The 15,195-nt window shown below is 41.3% G+C and overlaps 1 long non-coding RNA gene across 1 annotated transcript in view; it reads right to left on the reverse strand.

Annotated features, from left to right (window-relative positions):
• Window positions 1-15,195, reverse strand: part of LOC132372674 (uncharacterized) — a 132,127-nt gene extending 116,932 nt beyond the window's left edge. Inside the window, exons 1-2 of the long non-coding RNA XR_009505223.1 lie at window positions 15,155-15,195; window positions 14,241-14,291 (exon numbers count right to left, since the gene is read on the reverse strand). This is a non-coding gene — a long non-coding RNA (uncharacterized LOC132372674). The remainder of the gene's footprint in view (window positions 1-14,240; window positions 14,292-15,154) is intronic.

Here is a 15,195-nt window from a genome sequence, read left to right on the forward strand (position 1 = left end):
GTGTGTGTGTGTGTGTGTGTGTGTGTGTGTGTGTATCACTATTAAATAAATCTCTTTACCAGGTCTTAATCCCTTCTCTACCAAACTAGAGAAAATGAGTTACTATTTGGAAAGTGATTACAAAATGATTACAAGCAATGATAAGTGCTATATAATTGTCGGCTATTACCTTTATTCTTTTTGATCATATTGTTGTTATCATTATTGAAAAAGAAACAAACTATAGAACCTTTGGAACTGGAATTTAGTTAACTTGACCAATTGATTAACTAATGGGTTTCTTTGCTCTCCAATTCTGGGAGAAAAAGGAAGGTGAAATCTTATAAGGGATTGAGACGAACTATGGTTAGAATTAGGTTAGTGTAGGGGTCAAAAAACTAGGACGACAAGGCAAATCTCGGCCACTGCCTACTTTGGTAAGTAAAGTTTTATTGAAATACAACCCCACTTATTTACACATTGCCTATGGCTGCTTTTGCAGTACAATGGCAGAGATGAGTAGTTGCAAAAGAGATCTTATGACCAACAAACCTAAAATATTTACTCTCTGGCCTTTTACAGAGAAAATTTGCTGACCCCTGGGCCAGAAAGAAAGCAACAGGCCTAGAACAGCCTTTGGTACATAGTAGGTCATCAGTAAATATTTGTTGAAAAAAATGAATGAACTGAATAAATAAAAAGGCAGGAAGCAGCTGATTTACTGCTGGTCCTGACCTATCAAGGGCTTCATGAAGTCACAACCACTTCCTATTGATGTGTCAGCTCAATTATTGTCCCAGGGAATTGTTTGAGCCATTGTTGGGAATGAATAGGGCATAAATATCACTTGTAAATCAGACACAACAGTACTGGGTCCCTGCCAGTGGGCTCCAAGTGTCCCATCCTCTATTCAAGCAGAAGGAGAGAGGAAGCTGGGAATAGCGGAAAATACCCTGAACTTTACATTGAGATAATATAGAGAATAGAGAGCGGAAAGGGGGCAGACTCTAAAATGTGCATTTTGTCTCTAGTTGTAGCAAAGGAAAAGGATGTGGCCTATTCCTAATCCTGCAAAACTCTACAGAGAGCAATAAGAAAAGTAGACCTCCACATCAGAGAGATCAGTGAGCACAGGCATTCTGAAAACAAAAACAAGATAAAAACTTCAGTTTAGATTTGGCTAAGGCTTGGGTTGGACTAAATTATTTGGACACAATTGTCTGCTAAAACTTGTATCAAAATCCCTAGCTGAGGGACCTAATCAAAGTTACAAGCTTTTGCACAGCAAAGGAAACTATAAGCAAGACATAAAGACAACCTACGGAATGGGAGAAAATATTTGCAAACGATGTGACTGACAAGGGCTTAATTTCCAAAATATACAAATAGCACATGCAATTCAACAAAAAAAACCCAAAAACCCAATCGAAAAATGGGCAGAAGAACTAAATAGACATTTCTACAAAGAAGACATACAGATGGCCAACAGGCACATGAAAAGATGCTCAATATCATTAATTATTAGAGAAATGCAAATCAAAACTACCATGAGGTACCACCTCACACTTGTCAGAATGGCCATCATTAAGAAGACTACAAGTAACAAATGCTGGAGAGGGTGTGGAGAAAAGGGAATCTCCTACATTGTTGGTGGGAATGTAAGTTGGTGTAGCCACTATGGAAAACAGTATGGAGGTTCCTCAAAAAACTAAAAACAGAGCTGCCATAGGATCCAGCAATCCCACTTCTGGGCATATGTCTAGACAAAACTCTAATTCGAAAAGGTACATGCACCCCTATGTTCATAGCAGCACTATTCATAATAGCCAAGACATGGAAACAACCGAAATGCCCATCGACAGATGAATGGATAAAGATGCGATACATACACACAATGGAATACTACTCGGCCATAAGAAAGAATGAAATAATGCTATTTGCAGCAACATGGATGGACCTAGAGATGATCATACTAAGTGAAGTAAGTCAGAAAGAGAAAGACAAATACCATATGATATCACTTATAGGAGGAATCTAAAATATTACACAAATGAACTTTTATGAAACAGAAAGAGACTCACAGACATAGAGAACAGACTTGTGGTTGCCAAGGGGGAGGGGGGTGGGGGAGGGATGGAGTGGGAGTTTGGGGTGAGCAGATGCAAACTATTACATAGAGAATGGTGAACAACAAGGTCCTACTGTATAGCACAGGGGACTATATTCAATATCCTGTGATAAACCATAATGGAAAAGAATATAAAAAAGGAATATATATCTATATATATTTAGATATCTGAATCACTTTGCTGTACAGTAGAAATTAACACAACATTGTAAATCAACTATATTTCAATTAAAAGTTTTTTTAAAAATTCCTAGCTGAAATGTGAATGCCAGGTCTTCCCTGCTCGGAATGTGGGCTCTGCGCAGGCCCAGGCTCATCTTTGATCTCTGTTTCCACCCACAGAGCTTAGCACATTGCCCGGTGCTAAGGGGCCTTACATACGGGGCCTGAGCAAGACCAGATGAAGAACTGAAGCAGGTCTCAAAGAAATTGTGAACCAGCTGTCCCAGAAGGCTACTGGATAATAAGATCGACACCTGAGGATATCCTTGGTGAAGAGATCTGGAGCTGGATTCCTGGATCCACAGTTTGCCCTGAGAATTTGGCCCAGTATCTCCCTCACCTCCTAGTACCAGTAACCTGAATTTCCTCCAAGAAACTACCCTTTCCCTATTCCCAGCCATGTGCTTTAGCTGATGACACCTTTCCTAGTCCCAGGGATGGATCCTAATTGATTTACATGTATCACATTCCCCTAGCCATGTTGGCAAGCTATTTTATAAGAAAAACACTAAAATCTCCACGGCTTTAGCATAATAGGGTTTATTCCTTGCTCACGTAACTGATGGCTGACTTTCCTCCATGCAGTGATTTAGGGACCCGGCTCTTTCTGTTTGGTTGATCTGCCCACCTTATACACATGGCTCCAAGGTCGCCCTCGGGGTCATCTCCATTCCAGTCATCCAGAAAGGAAAGAAAGTATCAGGATCATGTCACTTCTGCCCATATTTATCAGCTAGAATTCTGTCACAGGGCCACATCAAACTACAAGGGAGGTTGGGAAATGCAGTCTAGCTGTTTACACATTAGAAAGAGATGCTTGATTTGGTAAACACTGAGTTGGTCTCTGCCACAGATGCATTTAACTGAATCAGAGCCAATGATGTGTGAAGACAGGTTTACTGAGAATTCTGGAGAAAAGATATTCTCTTTCCCCATTGATTGGGTGGCAGTGGGGGGAGGGTGCCTGAAATCCTGGGACTATTAAGCAATCTGGGAACGGGGCCAGCCTGGAAAAAGCAGAGCTGAGAAAAGGATCCTAAGTCATCATTCGAATCCTGAATCAAGCGATGCCTGAGCCAAGCCTATCTTGGGAGTTTTCACTATTGAGAACCAATACATTCTTGGTTTTTTTTTAAATTTTATATTGGAGCATAGTTGATTAACAATGTCGTGTTAGTTTCAGGGGTACAGCAAAGTGATTCAGTTATACATATACATGCATCTATTCTTTTCCTTTCTTTTCTTTTTTTTTTTTTTTTAATTTTTGGCCACACCACAAGGCATGTGGGATCTTAGTTCCCTGACCAGGGATCAAACTCGTGCCCCCTGCATTGGAAGAGCAGAGTCTTAACCACTGGACTGCCAGGGAAGTCCCCATGCATCTGTTCTTTTTCAAATTCTTTTCCCATTTAGGTTATTACAGAATACTGAGCAGGGTTCCCTGTGCTATACAGTAGATATACATTCCTTTTTGGTTTAAGCCAGTTTGACTTGGGTTTTCTTTCACTTGCTACTAAAATTATCTAAGTTTTACCATTACTGTTGTCTATCAAACTCCACCCTCCTCTCCTCTCAGTTCGATTGATGGCAAAGAGGCAGCAAAAAGAGGTTAAGAGTTCAGAATCTGTAGCTAAACTGCCTGGATTTGAACCCCAAGCTTGCTCTTGCGCCATGACATCTTTGTGCCTCAGTTTCCTCACTGATAAATGAGGAATAATAATAGTACCTGTGGCACAGGATTGTTGAAGATTCGTGAGGTAACATGTAAATGCTGAGAATAGAGCATAAGACTGAGTAAGACTATAGAAATACTTGTCATTATTATGTGGTGCTGTGCCAGACCTCTGCCAGACCCACTGCCAACACTTCCAAGACTCCATCACCTTTTCAGCTACCTGATGCTTCCCCAGTCTCTCCTCTCTTTCCCTCCACAGCCCTCTCTTCTCCACCCCTGCCTCTCCCACTATCTTAATTGGCATGGATTGTGGGGAAAAAATTCTTTTACTACCCAAAACAGATCCACTAGCTCACCCTGCATGAAATGGACTTTTTGGACCTTCCAGGTGTCATATACTAGCAACTAGTGATACCCACAAGCCAAAACTGTCCAAGATGCAAAGCTGTATTTTCCATCTATTGGGACTGAAAATCCTCCCTTGGAAGGTGGCAGGAGGGGACCCAAGTACACAGTCCAAAATGCCACTTTCACTCTATTAAAATGTAAGGGACATAAATATAAGGAAGATAGGTATTAACAACATTAGCAAATGTTAATAATTGTTGGAACTGGCTTAAGGGTACATGAGGGTTCATCATACTCTTTAATCTCCTATGTCTGAAATTTTATATTTTATAATAAAATGCTTTAAAAAAAAAAAAATGTAAGGGCCATGAGGTGCTCCATGAACCAGAGGCAACTGTTTATTTTCTCAAATCACCTGTCAAGGCCCCATGAACCTTATTTGACATGAAATCTAGCATCTCTTTCTAGAAGATTCCTCCCCACCCCATCTCCCCATAATCCGCCAATCCCAAGGAACTGTACAGTCCAAAAGCGGGGTTCACGTGGCTCCCACGCCCAGGCTGGGAGAAAATTGGAGTCTCGGGACCTGTCATTGCCCCTTTTCGCCACACGGGGTCACTGTTAAAAAAAGATGCTGCAGGTCCTCGCTGCCGTAGCTGCCGAGGGTCCTGGTACCTGCGCAGGCTGTTCTGAACTGACTCCCCAAGGAAGTCCACCCTGCTCCCCGTGCCAAGCGCAGCAAGGGGGCCTGTGGCACTCCGAGGGCGGCCACTTTTAGGGATCGGCTCTTTCAGTCCACATGCTGAGCCGTCTTCCAGAACATCAGCCAACCCCAGACTCCCAGAATCAGGATTCCCTCTAGCATCCTCCTCAAGGCTTCAGCATTTTTTCAAATTGGTTGCATGACGCCTTCTTTCTGAGGAGACCATCCTCCGTGGCTCCGAGGTGTTGTACGTTTGGAAGGGAAATTGCCCTCAGTGATTCCAGGCGGCACTTCTCTCTCGACAGAAAGGGGCACACATTTAGAATCAGGCAGCCCATCCTGCGACAGGACCCAGTCGGTCTCTTGCTAATGCCTCGTGGGCGGGAAGGGAAGCCAGAAGGAAAGGAGTTTAAGGTCTGTGCAGTTCACCTCTGCCTGCCACCCCGTCCAGATTTTTGCAGGCTCTCACTTCACGAGATTGCTTGCCCTGCGTCTGCTGATACAACTCCTTTCATTATTTTTATTAAATCTACAGGACACGGAAGAAAATATAAATTTTGTGTTTCTTTTTGCTAATATCCCATTGACTGTCCTTTTTGGACTGTTCCGGATAGTGTGTGGACTATCAGGGGGTGGCTCATATGCCTTTAGAGCAGGATCACAAAGGACCACAAAATGAGCCACGACTAAAGGACATGAGTTGTTTTTTTTTTAACTTTTGTTTTTTACCTAATCTGCATCCCAAAGCATGGGGTAAGCGATTTTCATTATAATTTTTTTAATAACCTCAATGCATACAAAATTTAGGTAATCATTATACAAATATACACTGTATTAAAACAAATGCTGGCAGTAGGTGTATTTTTTTAAGAATAGGATTAAAAAATCAGATCTTTGCTTTTTCAACTGCCTGAGGTTTCTTCTCCCTGTTTTTCCTTCTGCACCTTCTTCTCCTGCTGTCTTCCTCCCTCATTGTCTCACACTTTTTACCCTCTTGAGATTTCATTTTTTTGCTCCCTTGATTGTTGGCCATATCCAACTGAAATGTTTTAATCAATTATTTATTGAATAAAATATAATATTCCTGTTCTTTAAGAAACAGCTTTAGTGAAACTTTTTTTTACATCCAAGACACAAGCATACACCGGATTATGAAAATGTAAGAGCTAAAATTATAAAAAGCTTCTAAAAAAATCATAGAGGAGAAGTTTCATGACATTGATTTGGCAATGATTTGTTGGACATGACACAAAAGCAGAATCAACAAAAGAAAAAAATAGACAAATTGGACTTCATCAAAACTAAAAGCGATTTGTACATTAAGGGACACTACCAACAGAGTGAAAAGACAACCCATGGAATTGGGAGAAAATATTTATAAGTTATATACGTGATAAGGGATTAATATCCAGAATATATAAAAAGCTACAACTCAACAACAAACACACAACCTAATTTAAAAGTAAAGGACTCAAATAGACATTTCTCTAAAGAAGATACACAAATGTTCCATAAGCACATAAAGAGATGTTCAACATCGTGAATCTTTAAGGAAATCAAAGTCAAAATCACAGTAAGATACCACTTCACATCCATTAGGATGTTTTCTAGGAAAAAATTTAAAATAACAAGTGTTGGCAAGGATATAGAGAAATTGAAACACCTGGGCACTATTCATGAGAATATAAAATGCTACTGGCGCTGTGGAAAACATACAGTAGCTCCTCGAAAAATTAAACAGAACTACCAGATGATCCAGCTGTTGGAGGAGGTCATGGAGAGGACGTTGACCACCGATCGACCCTGGCATCGGAAGCTCCTCACCCCTCCCCTGTCCTTGGAATGTGCATTCCGCTTGCCTTCCCTGAACTAGTAGCTGCCCCAAGGACACAGCCTTGAGATAGCAAGAGGTTGTTGAGACCATCTGGACAGTATAAGTGACTGAACCCTGTTAAGGCCTCTATATAAACTTTTAAGATTCTGGCAGGCGGGTGCGGAGATCTGCTCATCTTGCAGTCCCCGTGACAAGCCTCATAAGTAAGTCCCTTTGCTTCTTAAAACTGCACTTACCAATCTGGAACCATCTGCCTCTTTCTTGGGTCTCTCCTTGCCTTCAATGTACAGGGGCCGGTTTCAGATTTTACCTGGGAAGCTCCCAAGTTTATGAACTGACACCAGCAACTCCACTCTCGGGAACGTGAGAGGATTTCAATCTAAAATGGACCCGGAGGACAGGAAATGGAGACTCTCAGGCATGCGCCCTGGGAAGAATGGAACTTACCAACTGAGACTGATTTTCCATAAACGCCTGATTTACAGAAGATGGAGACTTATCTCCTGACCAATAAACATCCGCCATGAATCTCTCCCCATCCTCAAGCCAGTGAACTCGCTGATTGGACTCTGGCTGGACTCCCCACTCTTTGCACTACTTGCCCGTAAATATTGATACAACCCGCCCCAAACCCTCAGTGACTCACCTGTGGCTTATACAGCATGCGTTTCCCAACCTGCAATTCCTCTGCTATTCCTGAAGAAAACTCAATTTCTGCTCATTTGAGCTTGCCTCAGTTTACCTCTTTATTTGGGTTGAAAGGTATAGACCCAAAAGAATTGAAAGCAGGGACTCAAACAGATATTTGTACAACCATTTTCACAGTAGCATTACTCACAATAGCCAACAGGTGGAATCAATCCAAGTGCCCGTCAAAGGATGAATGCGTAAACAAAATGTGGATACATATACAGTGGAATACTATTCAGCTTTAAAAAGGAAGGAAACTCGGACACATGATTCAATATGGATGAACCTTGAAGACATTCTGCTAAGTGAAATAAGCCAGACGCAAAAGGACAAATATTGTGATTCCACTTATATTCGGCACCTGGAATAGTAGTCAAATTCATAGGGAAAGGTAGTAGAATGGTGGTTGCCAGGGGCTGAGGGGAGGGGGAAATGGGGAGTTAGTAGTTAATGGGTTTGGAGTTTTGTTTTGGGATGATGAAAAAGTTCTGGAGATGAATAATGGTTATGTCTACACAACAATGTGAACATCCTTAATGCTACTGAACTGTACACTTAAGAATGGCTAACATGGTAAATTACATGTTATGTATATTTACCACAATAAGAAAAAGAAAAGAAAATGAATTTCCTTTTAACTTATGTACCCTCGAATTGTATTTTTCTTAGGTCACTGGTCCTCAACTAGAGAGAGAGGCAAAAGAAAAATGAAAGAAGAAAAAATTTCTGGTGCAGATCTCCAGAAAGACTCAGAGAAGCTAGAATAATAAGTCAAAACCAGAATGGACTCAAGTTGAGGAGCTCAAGAATCCTAACAGTTACGTGGCTTGTCCAAGATTACACAGCTCATAAATGGGAGAGCCAACATTTAAACCCTGGAGAATGTATGACAGTTTGGTGATTTTCTCATCTTGGAGTAAGAAGTTGGGAAAGATCTATTTCAAATGGTTTTGGGGTCTTGTCTAAGAGTCTATGACAGCTCCACATCCCCCGCTATTCCCAACAAAGGTATTCGCTCCAGCAAAGTGCAATGGGGCAAGATGTCCTGGAGAACTGCATAGGCCACCCCAGCTACTGAAGACTACACATCTCGAGGACCAACCCTAGGTTGGGGCTCCAGTGAGGAATGTGGGGGGGTGGGAACATTAAAGTGAGAGATGGGTGGGGTTAGGACATAAACCACTGGTTTATGGGTGTCACATTGTTACTTAGGACAGACAATGTGGGGTGTGTGTGTGTGTGTGTGTGTATACTAGACTCTTTTCACAGAGCCTTTTAAAACTTATCTTCCTTTCATCTGGCATACAAACACAAGGAATAGTTGGTTAACATTTGAAAGCTTCCATCAAAAGCCTAGAGGCCAGAAGTAACCACCAGTTCAGTATCTATGCATCACAGTAACACCAGGTAGTGAATTTAGTATGATACAGATGGGGATGGTTTTTCAATATTGAAATTAATCATGATCATCATCCAGTTTTCCTTCCCTGCTGGAACATTCCCATGAGCATACAAAAATGCGGTTATTTCTCACATCTTCCAAAAATCTTTCCCTGACTCATTTTCACCCTCACCAGTTACTGCTTTATTCCTTTCCTCCCCATTTGCTGCAGAACCCAATAAAGAAAAAATCCAATTTCTCCATCTCCGATTTCTCTCCTCTCATTCTTTCTTAAACCTACTCCATTCAAGTCTTCTTCCCTACCTCTTCACTGAAATTGCTCTTGACAAGTTCACTGAAAACCTCCATATGGCTAAGTCCAGAGACATAGCATCCGTCCTCTCCACCTCTCATCGTTATTGGACTCAGGTGAGCGCTCCCTCCTGCTTGACCCAGTTCTCCCGCACCTCTTCATATCAGTGTCCCTGGAGCTGTGATCTATTCTCTACCTACTCTCACTCCTTTGGTGATGTACCCTGTCCCAAGGCTTTAAATACAACTTATAGTGCTGGTGATTCTCAAATGTCTATGTTAACTCCAGACTCATTTATTCAACTACTGCTTGGCATCTCCATTTGGGTATCTAACAGCCATCTCAAACGTATCACAAAACTGAATTCCCCAATAGCCCCTACAAAATCCTGCTTTACTCACACCCTCCTATCCCAGTGGATAGCAACTTTATTCTTTGAATTACTCAGGCCAAAAGCGTTGGAATCATCCTTGACTCCTCTCTTTCTTACTTGCCCCCCATGCAAACTATTGACAAATCTTCTTGGTCCTCCTTGTGAAATATATCAAGAGTCTGACCCCTTCTCACCACCTCCATGCTCCACCACGGTTCAAAGCCACCATCATCTCTTGCTTGGTTTATTGCAATGCCTGTTGAGAAGCCTTCTCACTTGCTCCTCCAAGGTCCATTCTCAGTACAGCAGCTGGAATGATGGTTTCCTAACAGAAGCCAGATCATGTCTTTCGTCTAATCAGAACCCTCCAATATTTCCCAGAACCCTCACAGAGGCCCTTTACCTTCCATCTCCCATCACCATGTCCACCTAAGGGCCTTTGCTCCTGCTGTTCCCCCTATCTGGAATATTTCTCTTGATTATTCACTCAGCAAATTCCCTCACCAACTTTGAGTTCTTTCTCACATTTCACCTTTTCAGTGAGGATTACCCTGACTGCCCTACTCAATATGCCTTTTCTAGCTCTCCAAAAATTCTTTACCCAGCCCGGCTGTCTCTGCCTTAAAATTCCTGATAATTTTTTAGCAAAGGGCCCTGCATTTTCATTTTGCACTAGACCCTACAAGTTATGCAGCCAGCCTTCCTTAAAGATCTCTACTTGCCTCTGTCTTTTTGATTTGAAAACAAAGAAAACACTAGCACCTTTCCCATAGGAATTTTGAGAGGATTAGGTAATATATGTTAAGAACCAGGCATATTAATATATACAAATTCATTCAACAATAATTTACTATTTGTCTACTGTGCATCAGCCATTGTTCTAGGAACTGGGGAAATGCCTAGAGAAAACTGCTTTCATGGAGCTTGTATTCCAGTGAGGGAAAGAAAGCCAGTAACAAACAAGATACTGTCCCATGGGGTAAGTACTATGTGGAGAAGTAAAGTGGAGTGGTGTGATGCAGTGGCTAGATGACCACTCTTGCTTAGGTGATCAGGGGCAGCTTCTCTGTGAAGTGACAGTTAAATGAGAACTGATGACAAGACTAAGTCAACTGTGCAAAAATCAGAGGGAAGAGCATTCCAGGCAGAGGAAACAGCAGTTGAAAATGCCAAAGATGGGAACTAACTTGAGGTGTGGGGGACACAGAACAAAGGCAGGATGGGGGCAGCAGAGTGCATTAGAGAGGGCTTCAGGACAAGGCCAGAGAGAAGACCGGAGCCTAGATCAGGTAGAACCAAAGCCACAGCGACCGGTTGGTGCTTGGTTAAAAGTGTGATGGCAACTCATTCAAGAGTTTTAAGCTGGGAACATTTGGTCTTACTTACATGTATAAAAGGTAATTCTGACTGCTATTTGAAAAATGGATTGGGGGGGCAACGGTGGAAGGAGGGAGGTCAAGTAGAATGTTACAATGCTACTATGATAATGTAAGCAAGAGACGATGGCAGCTTGAACCAGGGTGAGAGTGGTGGGGATGAAGACAAGTGGGCAGATTCATGCTAGGATTCTAACCACTGAAGGTAGAATCAATAGGAATTGCTGGGACTATTGGTGGAGAGGAAGAGAAACAAAAATGACCCGAGTAATTGGGAGGATAAATGTTCACAATGATGAAGTAAATATCAAAAATTATTATGTAAATACCAAATAATACCAGCTACTAATAGTTGATTAGTAATGAATCCTAATTAAGAATTAGGATACTATCTTTTTCTTTTTAAGTCTTTATTGTATTTGTTACAGTATTGCTTCTGTTTTTTATGTGTTGGTTTTTTGGCCATGAGGCATGTGGGATCTTAGCTCCCCAACCAGGGATCGTTCGAACCCACACCCCCTGCATTGGAAGGCAAAATCTTAACCACTGGACCGCCAGGGAAGTCCCTAGGATGTTATCTTGAAATAACATCCTAACTAGAAAGGTGCCCTGAGGATGGCGAACGCCCAGTAAACGTTAGTTGATGGAATGAATGAATTGGGGGGAGGGAGACCGCTGACAAGGAGGGAGAGGGGGGAAGCCAGAGAGAAACATTGCCTACTTTACAATTTTGCCTAAAGCAGGACCTGCTGACTGGTCTTCACAAAAAGGAAAAACAAAAATCACAAAAAAAGAAAGTTTGCTGCGTGGAAAGATTTGCCCTAACAAAGGAAAAGGAAAGGGCCAAGAGGACAGGGAGACACGTGTTTGGACACATCCCCTGCCTGGGAAAGCTGACTCCTGAAAGGGCCAGGATCTGATGAGTGTGCAGGAAACCCTTTTGCCCTTTCAGTTCCTAGTAACAACCAGGCGCATTTATTTACTCTCTCAAAGCACGATGCAGAAGGACCAGGAGGGGTGTTCAGGGCCAGGTGAAGGCATGGACATTTATTTATCCATCTGTGCATTCAGCACTTTCTGTCGGTTGGGAAGCATAAAGGAGAAGCGGTGCCATGACCCCAATGTACTGCTACCTGGAGACATAGCACTTCAACCCAAACTAATAGTCTCTTGAGCCCTGGTATCTTATACTCACAATAATAACCTTCCTGTAAATTCAGCCCCTGAGAAATGGAATTGGACTAAGAGGATGCCTCTGCATGAAGATTAAAAGTTTAAACTATTTCCAAATCATGAATAGTGTTACACAGGCACATGTGGGGTGCACCATGTGAAGTTTAGTCCATTTTTGACTTAAAAGAGTGATATTTCATATGGTTCAGCCTGATATTTACCTCTGCAGGCTGATGAAAATAGTTTAGGCAAAACACCACCATGACAATAAATACTAGCTTAAGTATAGCCCCACTACACTCTCCTCAAAATCTTAGAATGTTTGTTTCCTTTGAGAAAGTCATTTTGAGGGATTTAAGCCAATTCAGATTACTTGGGGGAGAAAGTAATTTACCTATAGTCCTCTAGGATGCACCCAGATTTCAAGCCAACCACCAAAGGTGTTCAAGGCTTAACAAAATTTGGAGGGAGAGAAATCTTAGGGTGAGAAATGTGAAAAGAAATGGTTTATAATATCCTGTAAATGTGGAGAAGCAGAGTGGATATCATGTCACTCAACCCCCTCATTTTATCATAGAGGTTGAAGGGCTTGCTCGAGGTCAGGGTCAGTGGTTTAGGGCAGAATTGGAGCCAGACCCTTGTATGTATTGAACCAACTCTCTTTTCTGAACCAATATTCATCACAGATGGAAAGAGTCTGGGACTTGTGGATTAAAGCCATTTTGTAAGAAACAGAAAAATATTTAACACAAGTTACAAGAATTTGATTTCCCAGGTATCAAAATAATAATCCAAAAGAAAAAGATGTAGAAAAAACTCACCAAGAAACAAGGAAATTTTAGAATGCGTCCTTTAGACGAGATTCCTATGGCAGAGCTAAGTGGCAGCAAGAGCAGAAAGAACTGATTTGGGGCTCAGGGAATTTAAAGAAAAAAGAATATGTTTCAATAACGTTTGGGGGGTGATGGTGGTATTTTACTTGAGTTATCCAACCTGTTTATCTATATAGCTGAGAAATTTTCACTTCTGTGAGTTATTCTGTCAATATCTGTATTGAGCACTTGCTGTATATCAAGCACTCTTCCAGATATTTGAGATCTAGCAGTTAAGTAAACAGACAAAAATCCCCGCCCTAAATGAGCATGTATTCTAATTGGGGAGAGAGGCAGCAAACAATAAACAGAATAAACTTGTGGACTGTATGGTGACTTAGAAAGTGATACATGCCAGGGAGATAGAAAAAGATAAGGTTAAGAAGAAGCAGGAGTAGCGGGGTGGGAGCTTTCGGTACAGTAGTCTGCATAGGTCTCATGGAGAGGGTGGATTTGAACAAAGGCTTGAAGGAAATGAAGGAGTTCATCAAATGGCTGTTTAGGGGAAGATTTTTCCCGGACTAGGCAAGTCACGAAGGCAGAGGCATGCCTGGCAGGTGTGTGCTCCACCATGTGCTCTGTAGAGCTGGTGCGGTACCTGGCCCTGGAGCATGGCTAAGTCCTTTTACATAGACTAGGAAGCCTCAATCCATCCAATTTGCCCATGTCATGCTATGCCATGGACAACAAGACCAGGAGATCATGCAATGGACCATCTGGAATCGGTGACACTTCAGTTCTGGCCCAAGTATGCCTGTAGTTGTATGAATCACAACCGTATTCCTTTATATTTGCTCTTCAGGACTTCTGGTGGTCATGACCTTGTCTCATGTGACAACAAATAGGACTCAATTCAGTTTAGCATTTTAATGACTGAATTAGATGAACCACAGATAATCCATTCATTAGCTTAGGCATCAGCTATCAGAATGGTGGTCTATCATAACAGGCAAAGCACACGATTAGAGTAAGATTACCTGGCATCTATTACTAATTCATGCTAACTTACTGACACTGAATAAATCACTCAATTCCTTTAGGCCTCCATTTTCATATCTACCAAATCAAGATATCACCTTTTACCCAGTCTATTTCCCAAGGTTGTAATAAAATTTAAGATAATATGTGCAAAAGTATAGTGGAAGTTATAATGCACGAGGCAATGTGACTTACCCACTTCTGTGTCCTCAGAGCCCAGTATAGGGTTTGGCGTTCCATAAATGCCTGTTGAATAAATGAAAGAATGAGTGAAATTTAGTGGGATGGCAACCAAAAAAAAAAAATCATCCTGTTAACACAACATATGTCTATACAATCAAAGGTATTAAGGAGTATTTGGGACAACTACCTATATATATCAAGCCAAATAAAATATTATTTAGAAGACTTTTTAAAGAGGTTATTTCAAACCATGATATTAAACTATAGGCTACTCTCAGTTTAGCTTGTTAAGTCCTTTGATTTAGAAAAGTGGAAGCTATTTTTACCCAAAGCAGGGAAAGGAGAAGGGCAAAGAAAAAAGAATTCAACATTGCTCAGCAGATGGGTACAAGAAAGAGCTTTTTAAAAAAAAAAAAACCAGAAGAATGTGGGTTTCTTTTTAGTAATTTCTATATCTGGAATATAAACAGCTATCGAATTGTTTCAATGTTGACATAAGATATCAAGGAGAGAAGAAACTATATTGTGCTCTGGCCAAGACGTTTCAGGTGCCAAGAATTCTACCCAATTAGTACACAAAAAGAATATCCAGGAGAATCCACAGCAAGCTATTCCTATAATAAAACTGGATTCCACTGAAAATGCCTACTCAGCATAAAATCCACACGCTAGGGCAGAAAAATACATCTCTTCTCCTGGGAGACTACCTTTAATGCTACTTGAAATTATGAATTGAGATTCTGAAAGTCTGTTTTGTTAGTTCTGTTTGTTCCACCTTGGCCTGAATTTAAATTTTATCAAGGACCACATTTCCAGATAGTTCTCTCTGATTTTGAAACCGTGGGTAATCATTAGTTAAATCCATTTCACCTGTAATCTGCCTTCACTAATCAAGGTCGTTTTAATTGTTGCTGCAAAAGACTCACATGTCCTCCAAGCTGCATATAGCCTAAACGGTAAGATGTTT

This window comes from Balaenoptera ricei, chromosome 10 (genome assembly GCF_028023285.1).
Source record: "Balaenoptera ricei isolate mBalRic1 chromosome 10, mBalRic1.hap2, whole genome shotgun sequence".
Lineage (NCBI taxonomy): Eukaryota > Metazoa > Chordata > Mammalia > Artiodactyla > Balaenopteridae > Balaenoptera > Balaenoptera ricei.